This window comes from Panicum virgatum, chromosome 9N (genome assembly GCF_016808335.1).
Source record: "Panicum virgatum strain AP13 chromosome 9N, P.virgatum_v5, whole genome shotgun sequence".
Classification (NCBI taxonomy): domain Eukaryota; kingdom Viridiplantae; phylum Streptophyta; class Magnoliopsida; order Poales; family Poaceae; genus Panicum; species Panicum virgatum.
The window spans coordinates 44,241,298-44,251,413 of NC_053153.1; the positions used below are offsets into that span (position 1 = coordinate 44,241,298).

A 10,116-nucleotide genomic window follows, 5' to 3' on the forward strand; every position below is an offset into this window, starting at 1 on the left:
TTGTGATCTCGTTGGTAAAGTGATCGCTACGATCCGCACGTTCTAGTGCTTGAGTGTTGACCAATCTTGCGTCAACAATCTGGCGATTTGCTTCCCACCAGTTGAGACAGGCTCATTTGGGCCGGGGAGAGCATTGATTATTAACAACCACCAAATTCGGCGCCAAGTGTTTGGAGACCTTTATCATCTGTAATCAATCCACGTACTCACCACATCGTTCGATATGTACACACACCCTATATATAGTTATATACCAAGCGTCGCCTATTCGAGTTCTGAACCCAACCTCTAACACTTCACACTTATCAGGAAGCAAGCTAGCTAGCAGCAAGTTGGATCGACTTGTTCTGCGAGCATGGGATCTGCATGTCACAGGATTCTCGGCGTTTGCGCCATGCTGATGGCGATAGCCGTCGCGAACGCTGCCTCTGGCGAGGTGGCATCGGTTGTCGTCGGCCTGGCCAAGTGTGCCGACTGCACGAGGAAGAACATGAAGGCTGAGGCAGCTTTCAAGGGTAAGATAGACGTGTTTGCTACACTATTAAGTGATGTTTAATCCTTGATGTCCTTATGACACCGTAATCTCAGGTCTTAAGGTGGCGATCAAGTGCAAGAACAACAATGGTGAGTACATGAGCAAGGCCGTCGGCGAACTCGAAAGCTCCGGCGCTTTCAACGTACCCCTCTCCGTCGATCTCCACGGCGCCGAATGCTTCGCGCAGCTCCACGGTGCATCGGGCACGGCGTGCCCGGGACAGGAGCCGTCGAGGATCACGCCGCTGGCGGATGGCAGCTTCGTTGCCGTCCCTGGGAATATGCACCAACCGTCAGCAGAGTGTGCATATATCTGTGACCATCTGCGGCCCGATCATGAAACATTTCCGCAGCTACTTCCACAAGAAGGGCGAACAGCCGAAGCCAGACCAGCCCAAGCCCGAACCAGAGCCCAAGGCCCCAACGCCGTCCAACGGTTCACCGAAGCCTCCAGCTGTTCATTTGACCGGACACTTCCACAAACACCATGAGCTGGACCACTTCTTCGATCACTTCCACAAGAAGCCCGTGCCACCAGAGCCTAGACCAGATCCCATGCCAGAGCCGCAACCGGAGAACCCCTCTTCCGCTCCACCACCGACTCCGATCTATCACCCTCCGGCAAAGTATTGAACTCCTTTCGTTATCCCTGAGTAGCATCCATGTCAATCTTGCGTGACTTAATTTGCAGTCTGCAGAATAATGGCTATATTACAAGTGCGAGACTTTTTTTTTCTTTTTCCACGAGCAAACTGTGAGATTGGAGCCATGGATTATCATTCAGCTACAAATAGGGGTGCTATAATTTATTGAGAATTCGGAGACATGGCATATGTAATATTTTCGGTAATGATGAGTGGGGAGCTGTACCAAGATATGTGCTTTATGGTTTATATATGTACCTTTTTATCTATGATTAAGCCGTGTTGATCGTTCGAAAGCACTACTGAATTTGATCAACCCACATGGGTATTCAACTGACAGTTTTATCGCATTGCTGATGTTTACCTTTTCATCTGTACCCCGCTCCCGCTGGATCAAGAAACAGAGACTCCATCTCTACCGGTTTCAAACGACAGTGCAGCTTCAACTACTGCTACTGTGAGCGATAGGAAAAGAGGTGATTAAAGAAGCAATCGTGCACAAGCAAATAAAGTCTCTTTGATAGAGGAGATCATATGGATCACCGTGTCTGCTAGCTCTTATTGAACATCCGTTCATTGTTACACTGTACACTGTCCCTTTAGTACAGTGCACCCCAGCTAACCCTGCACAACCTTTTGACATAGGGAAGTACTACACTTTTTGCCGGCGTACAAGTTGGGCCAGACCACCGATTTTCTTTTATACTGCAGGACAAACCATTAGGTAGCCGACCTAAAATACTGTGATTGTTTTTTACTTTTATCTAATATTTAGAAGGTAATATGTAGTCGGCCGTATTTTATTTCTGCTGAACGGCCGGCTCCGCGACTAGATTAGAGCTTCTAGTTCTCACCCACGTCAGGGCCCCACGCAACTCGACCCATTTACTCTCCCTATTGCCTTTCAGCTCTCCGTCACACGTTATTATCTACCTCTCTCTCAATCTCCATTCTCTTCTCCTCAGCGACTCTTCCATCTCGCGCTTAGGGCTTCGCCGACGGGAGGCGACTCCGGAGCATGCCCATCGCGAGCCGGCGCCAAGGGCCAAGGTGGCTGGGACCCATACTCCTGGCCAACAGAGCTCACGTGGCAGCAGCGACGGTGGGAGGCCGGAGGCGGAGCTCCGCACGGATCTTCCCGCACACTAACGGTGCCGCAATGGGGATAATGACCGCTTCCCTTCGTGGGCGGGCATATAGGGGAGGATGCCGCAACTCCAACAGAAGCATGAACCAAGCAGGGACCACGGGCGGTGGAGGCCTCACGAGTCAGACCTGGGAAGCGCGGGGGGGGGGGGGGGGGGGGGGTCTTGTGAGAATCGGGCGGCGCCCTACAGCATCTCCAGCAGTTCTCAATAATCATTTTCCAATAATTGATATTAGGAGATGTCCTAATAGCAACTTTAGGATTATTGGGGGATTGCTTTTGCAGTTTCCCAATAATCTCATCTCAATCCAACTATTTTATAGGGAGAGTGACAACTCCCCCTTTATTTAGGGAGAGTTGAGGTGAATTATTGGGTGGCCCCAATAACTAGTGGGAAAAGGGAAAAGTCTAGGGAGACTGGTAAAACACTATTTTCTTATTAACTCTCCTAATATGATAGTTGGATTGGGAATTGGGAGACTGCCGGAGATGCTCTTAGGGAGTGCCGTAGCTGCCCCTACAGTTCCGGCGCAGCAGGTAACTACATCGACACTGTCGACTGCGTCAGCCACACGCTCAAGATCAGGTTTGGATTTTGTTCCCCCATCTTTCCTCATCCCTCCTCCAACCTAGTTGTCTAAAGCGACCTCACGTGTTGGTCCATTGTTAGAGTAATTCTTTGTTAGTGTGGTGTATTTCTGTGACACCCTAGGTGTTTAAAATGCTAATGTAATCTTATTAACAAAATCATATGGTTAATGTGAGAACAATTCAAAAAAAGGGCACCTAAAAAGCTAATTATAAATTTGAACCAAAAATATGGGATTATATTTAGGTGAAATAAAAAAATTATTTCAACTCTTAAAACATGTCACAAATAACTTGGAAATTTTGTAGGCTTATTTGTAAGTGTAATAGAAGCACATGTCTATTAGAACTCTAGTTTGAATAGAGCTGAAATTTTGCATAAAATATCAAGTCCTTTGTGAAAGGTTTGAAAATTTAAATTAGTTCACAAACCGTTGCTCAAATGAAAAAGTGCCTGAAATAAAAGTTGTAGATCTTGAAAAACTACACAAAATTGGTATTCAAAATTTATTGATTTGACCTAGGGAACAGGGAGTAACTTTTAGTTTACAGACCGGTCCCTAAATGTTTCCCTATTTACAGCTAGGACCCTCTTTCTCTCTCCCACCACTCGCTCCCTCCCTAACGCTGTCTGTACGCCGCCGGCAGTCGGGAACGGCGCAGCCTGGTCATGGGCAACCAATTGGGACCCCACGAGGACGCCACGCGTCCAGGCCAGCTCGGCTGCGCAACACGCCACTGACGGCGTCGCCACGGCCGGCCGCTTTGCCGTCGAGCCTCCCAAGGCCAGATAGCCCTTCCCCGAGCGTAATGACTCGACATGGAGCTTGCTTAGCCCCCCCCCCCCCCCCCCCGCTCGCCTATAAGTAGGACCCAAGTGGCCCAGAGTCGCGCGTACACCCCATAACCCCCTCCGCCGCCCGCCATTGCTCCGGCGAGCTCAAGCTCGCTGTGGAGCTGCCTCTCCAGCCGCGCATTGGCCAATCCAACCCAGCCAAAACCACCCCCTCACCCCCCAGAACTGTAGCCCCTAGAGATTGCCAGCCAGACCCGCCGTGGCCACCTTGGCAGTGAAACCCTACCTCGGCCACCGCCGCGCCATCGCCGACGAGCCCCTTCACAGCCATCCCAGCCCCAACTGCAAGCAGTCACTACTACATTTTTCATTTTCAGAGGCGTGCATTTTTTATTTTCAGAGGCATTTTTTGGAAATGCCTCGAGCTATAGTCAGTGTAAATACAACATTTTCAGAGGCATTTTTGTGAATGCCTCTGTTAATCAATAAAAATAAATAAAAAAATACGAGCCCGCCGAGCCCATCTAGGCCCGGCGAGCCCATCTGAGGTGCCGATGACGCCGCCGCCGGACGCCGCGCCGCCGGCCGCCCGCCACGCCGCCGCCCTAAGCCCGCGCGCGGCCGTCGCCGTCGCCGGCCGCTCCCGGCCCGCGCGCGGCTGCCTGCCGCGCCGTCGCCCCAGGCCGCGCATGGCCGTCGCCGCCGCACGCCGCTCCCAGCCCGTGCGCGGCCGCCCGCCATGCTGCCACCCCAGGCCCACGCGTGGCCTCCTCCGGCCGATCGCGGATCTGGTCCCGCCGCCGGTGCTTGGCAGGGAGAGGGAGGGTGGGGAGGAGAGGTGGTGGTGGACTGGCTGCAGAGCGTGGGAGAGAGGGAGGGGAGGGGAGGAGAGGTGAGCCAGCTGCCATTGCGTGGGAGAGAGAGAGGGAGGGGATGAGTGAAAACCCTAAGTGTGGATATATATATATATCGAGTTATCTATCGGGCCGAGTTGGGCCTGAACGGGCTGGGTTGTTTAACTGAGGCGGGCCTGTTACGGATAAACACCTCTAAAAATACCCCGATTAACTGAGGCGTTCAAGTTACACATGACCGCCTCTGTTAATCAATTTACTGACGTGTTTTCTGTAAATGCCTCTGTTAATAAAAAATGACCGCCTCTGTTAATGATGGGCATTAACAGAGGCGTTCGGCCAGTATGAACGCCTCAGAGGCCATTTTAAAGTGCCTTGCAAAATCCAGAATTGTAGTAGTAACCCTCATGTGCACATTAACGTTCTCTTGCTCCTCCGCCCCCTAGAACACGCCCCGGTGAGCCTCCTCACCGGAAATGCGCCGGTGGGTGATGCTCTGTTTTTTGAACCCGGCAAAGGACCCAGTTCTAAATTCAAAACTTGATTCTAGGGGCTAGAACGTAAAGATTACATGAACTATTGAATTCAAATCAGTGAACTTTGATAATTGATATTAATTTGTAAAAAAAATTGAAAAAATGCAAATCCAACTATTTTGGAATCTATGAAATGAACTCTATAACTTGTCAACATGGACATGAACTGATTCTGAATATTTTGAGCTTGGCATTTAAATCTTAATGAAATTGACAATATTTTTTCTAGGAGTTCTACTCATCAACAATAAGAGATTTTTGAGTGGTAAATACTTTATACTATGTCTAGCGTTGTGTAAAATTTTGAGAACCAGAAGGTCACTATAACTAGATGAAACTATGATTCTTGCTAGATCTAGAGTTAAACTTCACATTTTAGTTCCTGATATTTTACTACAGAACTTTGAATGAAACTTTTTCTATGGTCTAAGAGTACTGAAAGAATAGTAATGCACAAGTTTGAGAATTTTTGCAACTGTCTAGGTATATATGTGATTTAATCCATGAGAAATGACATTATATCATGTTAAATAGTTGTAGTACCCGGAAAAATCTGAAATTTGTACTAGCATCTATTATTGAGTAGACGAACCTGCACACAAAGTTTGAAAGCCATATTCTTGGTAGAAACAGAGATACATTTAGCTCATGTTTATCCTAGATCTATAATGTTTATTTTCATCTAGTTGATATACTGTGTTTTTATTCATGAAACTTGCGCAGACTCATATTATGTGCATGCCCAAAAAGTTTGAGATTTTAATGTTTAACAGGAACTAGCTCGAGTATTTATTCATGTGTTGATCTAAGTAAATGTAATAATAAAAGTTTCTGTTGTGATTAGGAGAGGTTGTAGTAAAAATTTAAGACTCAGGAACTCCCAGGAAGTCTCTGTAAAATTTAATTTTATTAACTAGAACTTAAGTTTGTAGAAATTATTGTTCCTGGTAATTACATGAGAAAATTCTGTTAAATTTACAGTAAGATGTACAACATATTTAGAACACTCTGTAAAGTTTTGAGCACCAGAACTGTTGTACATTGCCCTGAGTAATTGATCTTATTATTAAAGTAATCTATTTAAGTTATTTTTCATGCCTAGATTTTTTACTGTTTTTAGCTGAAATTTTTACTGCAAGTTCATTCTTAAGTTTCATGCACTGTGTTAAATTTCCAGCACTAGAAACACATCCTAGCCTAAGCAATGAATTTATCAAGTATCCTCGTGATTTGACTTAGATTCAAAACAACCCACCCACCTCATTGTATGAAGTTAAGTTGCTTTAGGAACTACTCTATAAACGATTGCCCAGTAAAATGAGTTAAGGGAATTCATCACTAAAAGTTCATAATCATTGGACTGAAACTTTATCATGAAGGAAAGAATTGAAATTGTGTCACTAAGTAACATTAAGCATTCTGCATTCATATACAAGCGACATCACTTGTTGATGGAACATACAAGCTGGTGCCAACACCCGAGAACTTGTCCCAGGATGCGCAAGTAAATCTAACTGAAGTGATCCAAGGCTCGGACCAAAGTTCGGAAGAGCCTATGGCTAGCAGTACCCAAGAAGGCAAGCTCCGGTGCATTTAAATGTCTATTAATTATTTTCAAATTACATATGCAATTTATGTTTATATCTATGTATCTATGCATTTAAGTTTACAGGAGTTGATTGGGACCTTAGTTGCATGATCCTAGATACCCATGTACTGATCACTAGTAGTTAACCTCGAATAGATGCTCTGCTAATTAGGACCGGCAAAAGTCGGGTGATTTTCTGTCACTCGCGAGATGATAGGGTCTTAAATATCTACTACATACTGCAATTATAAGGCTTACAAGCGGGGTCAAGGTATGTTGTTCATGGTTGAGACCCCGCCGGTGTAGTGAAAAGATGCTAAGGCCACAATGTGTGCTAGTTGTTGTTAAGCTTTTGAAAGTACTAACCACATGCCGAGAAATATGATAATCGGTAAGCATAAGTATTTGATTGGACCGGTGAGTGGACTTTTCTTTCACCATGTTCTGAACCTTTGTTCAGGATGAGAACAACATGCGGGTGCAGAGTAGTCGTACTTTGTAGTCGAGGGAGGTGACCCCGATCCATGGACCGGAAAGAAAGGGAAAAAGTCGTGTGGGTGACTAGGTCCCCATGCATGTGTGTTAGGTTTGTCTTGTAAGGTTAAGAAACTCGATTCGAATTGTCTGCTTCTCATGATGGGACTGCTTAACACTTTTGCCACATAGAGTAACAAGTGTAACATAACAATGATGAATATTGATGTACGATTAATGTTTTACTACCATGCTTGTTTAGAGATATATGCTCATCTAGCCTAGTTAATTTGACATAGAATTTTGAAGATAAAATTTGAATATAAGGGCCTACTCTTTGTTGCTTTTCAGCAAAACAAACCCAGAGCTTTTACAGTCTTGCATGTCTAGTTAAGTGGACTAAGTATATCCGTTGGACATGTAAGCCTTGCTGAGTATTAGTATGCTCAGCCTTGCTTGTGGCACTGTTTTGAGGTGATGCTTTTGAGGATATAATTGCTGGTTTGACTTGGCCTTGTACTTTACCCCCGGGTTGGTCCGTGGAGTGGGATATTTCCCCGACCAACACTTTCCGCTGCAAATAATAAACTCTGATGAACTGTTGTAGTTAAGACTTCTGTAGTACTTGTCTAAATTCCGAACTGGTTTGTAATAATTTTAAATTCCACTTCAAACTCTGTGATGTATGAAATGTGAGTTGTTGTAATCTCTGGGCTTGCCTTCGAGTGAGTTGTTGCTTGTTCGATCCCGACTTAACATGGCTTTAATCGGGAGTTTATCTGACGAATTGTCGAGATGACTGTTTATTGTGCAAGTGTTGACGCAAAAATCAACACACTCCATCCTAGGGCAAGTGTTCGCCGACTCACGGAAAGTCAACCAAGTGTGCCAGTCAATTTGACCTGAAATTGACAAGGGAGAAAACAAAGTCAAATTCGAGAGCGTATCGGCTGGGATTCCGAATATCTCTCAGATGGGTGTATCGGCAAGCTTTGCCGATACTATAGACGACAAAAAGATATTAAATACAAGCACGTAGTAAACGAGCGTCTCGGTAGGATCAGCCGATACACTAAACGGCAAAAGCCGGCTTTGGACAGCCGATCGTGTATGTATGATAAGATCTAAGCTACGAATGTGTAACTCGGAAGATGTGAAGCTAAAAACAGATCTAAACCGGCTCTTGAGATAACAAAAGTGTTACTCCAAAACCTAAAGCCGATCTAGTATGTTTTTAGATGTGATAATGGCCAAAAAGCATAGGAAAGCCGACAAATCTAGCCGATATCGATAATTGGTGAATAAATCTAGACGAGACGACAGCGATGCGCCCGGAAGTCAAAGCCTAGATAAATTCGATAACTTTTGAATAGATTTGAACGAAGCCACAGCGATGCGCCCGGTAGCTAAATCTCAAATATACTCGGTAAAATGAAAACTCACCAGCAAATCAAGTCGCTCAAATGTGAGGCGTCCTTGATCAACTTGAAAGAACTCGTCGAAAAAAAAGGCGAAGTCGCCGAAAAAGTGCAAAGGAATTGTAAAGTTTGTTGTATTGGATGTGTATCAAGTTTTTCTAGTCCCTTACAACACATATTTATAGCCTAGCGCTATCAAGTCCTAGTCGATTACGGCAAACATTACTTGACCCTAATGAAAAGACTATCTAAAAGATAAACTACTTAAAATATTACAACCGAATCATCAAGATTTTCGTAGAGTCCGGATCCTCTTCTCCTTCCTTGACTTCATCAGCAACTCTCCATCGGCCGGATACCAAAGCTAGCGGATCAGCATCTTCAAAGCATATTCTTCTGGCCCAACGGACGAACTCCATCGGCCGATTCCAACCATGTGCATCTTTTGGTTTCTTCCAAATTGGCCACCTTCCCTTCACAAAAAATCATCTTCCTTGACACATGTCAAAAAAACGGTGTCAACACATGCTCCCCAGTTTCGGAGTAATAGATCCGTTGCTCCAAAATTATTGTTAATCATTATTGCCAACGTTCAAATTTATCCTCATCTGCCAACCAGACGGTGTATCGAATCCCCATTTTGCCCTCGAGCAAAGGTTATAAATATCTCCGTCTTCCCTTCCGCTGGCACGTTTCCTGTAGCACCTCTGCCTTCTCTCTTCCTCAAGAACACATCTGACCTGCCGCCGCCATTGCAGCCTCCTAGGGTTTCAAAGACCCAAGTCCAAGAATCACTCTCCTGGCAATGGCGTCCATCTCCGAGATTCCAGAGGTTCGTCTCCTTTTTTCACCCGCAGCATTTGCTTTTCATTCCCCTTTTAATTTCTTCAGTCGCGTCATCTTATTTCCGTCCTTTTCTTCCAGAATCTTAGGGGCAATATGATTATTCCGCTAGAGAACCAACCCAGCATGATCTATTTAGGCCCTATGGGAAACCCAGATCCGACCAGCATAACTAATCTAGAAACCAACAGAATCCCCCTGAAGTCCTCCGATATGAATCTAGATTGGTCTCAGGCCTTTAGATCTTGGCCGAGTGTCACTCCTGGGTGGAGAAATTGGTTTCGTAGGATGGCCAATTCTCAGAGAAACAATTGGGAACAGCATGATATCAGCCAATGTCTAAACTTATCTTTATCAGAAATGATTAGAAATGAGCCGATGCTCATATCAGCCTCTTATTTTTGGTCTGACGCTGTTAACGCGTTCATGTTTAACCATGGGCCAATGACACCTACCCTGATGGATGTTGTGATGCTCACTGGCCTAAATATCAATGGTCCCGATAGACCCTTCCGTTTGTTTGAAAAAGCATCTTTTAAGATTGAAACAAAAAGCATCGACGGATGGAAAGGATATATCGGCAAGAACATGAAGACCGGATCAGTATCTGACAGAGAGCATACCGCCTTTTCTCAACATGTGGCTTGAGAAATTCATCTTCTGTGGCAAAATAGTTGGCCCAACAAATATTAAT

The 10,116-nt window shown here is 45.2% G+C and overlaps 1 pseudogene; it reads left to right on the plus strand.

The window, feature by feature from the left end:
* The first annotated feature begins 261 nt into the window (after positions 1-261).
* LOC120689869 lies at positions 262-1,480 on the plus strand (annotated as a pseudogene).
* Positions 1,481-10,116: the final 8,636 nt, after the last annotated feature.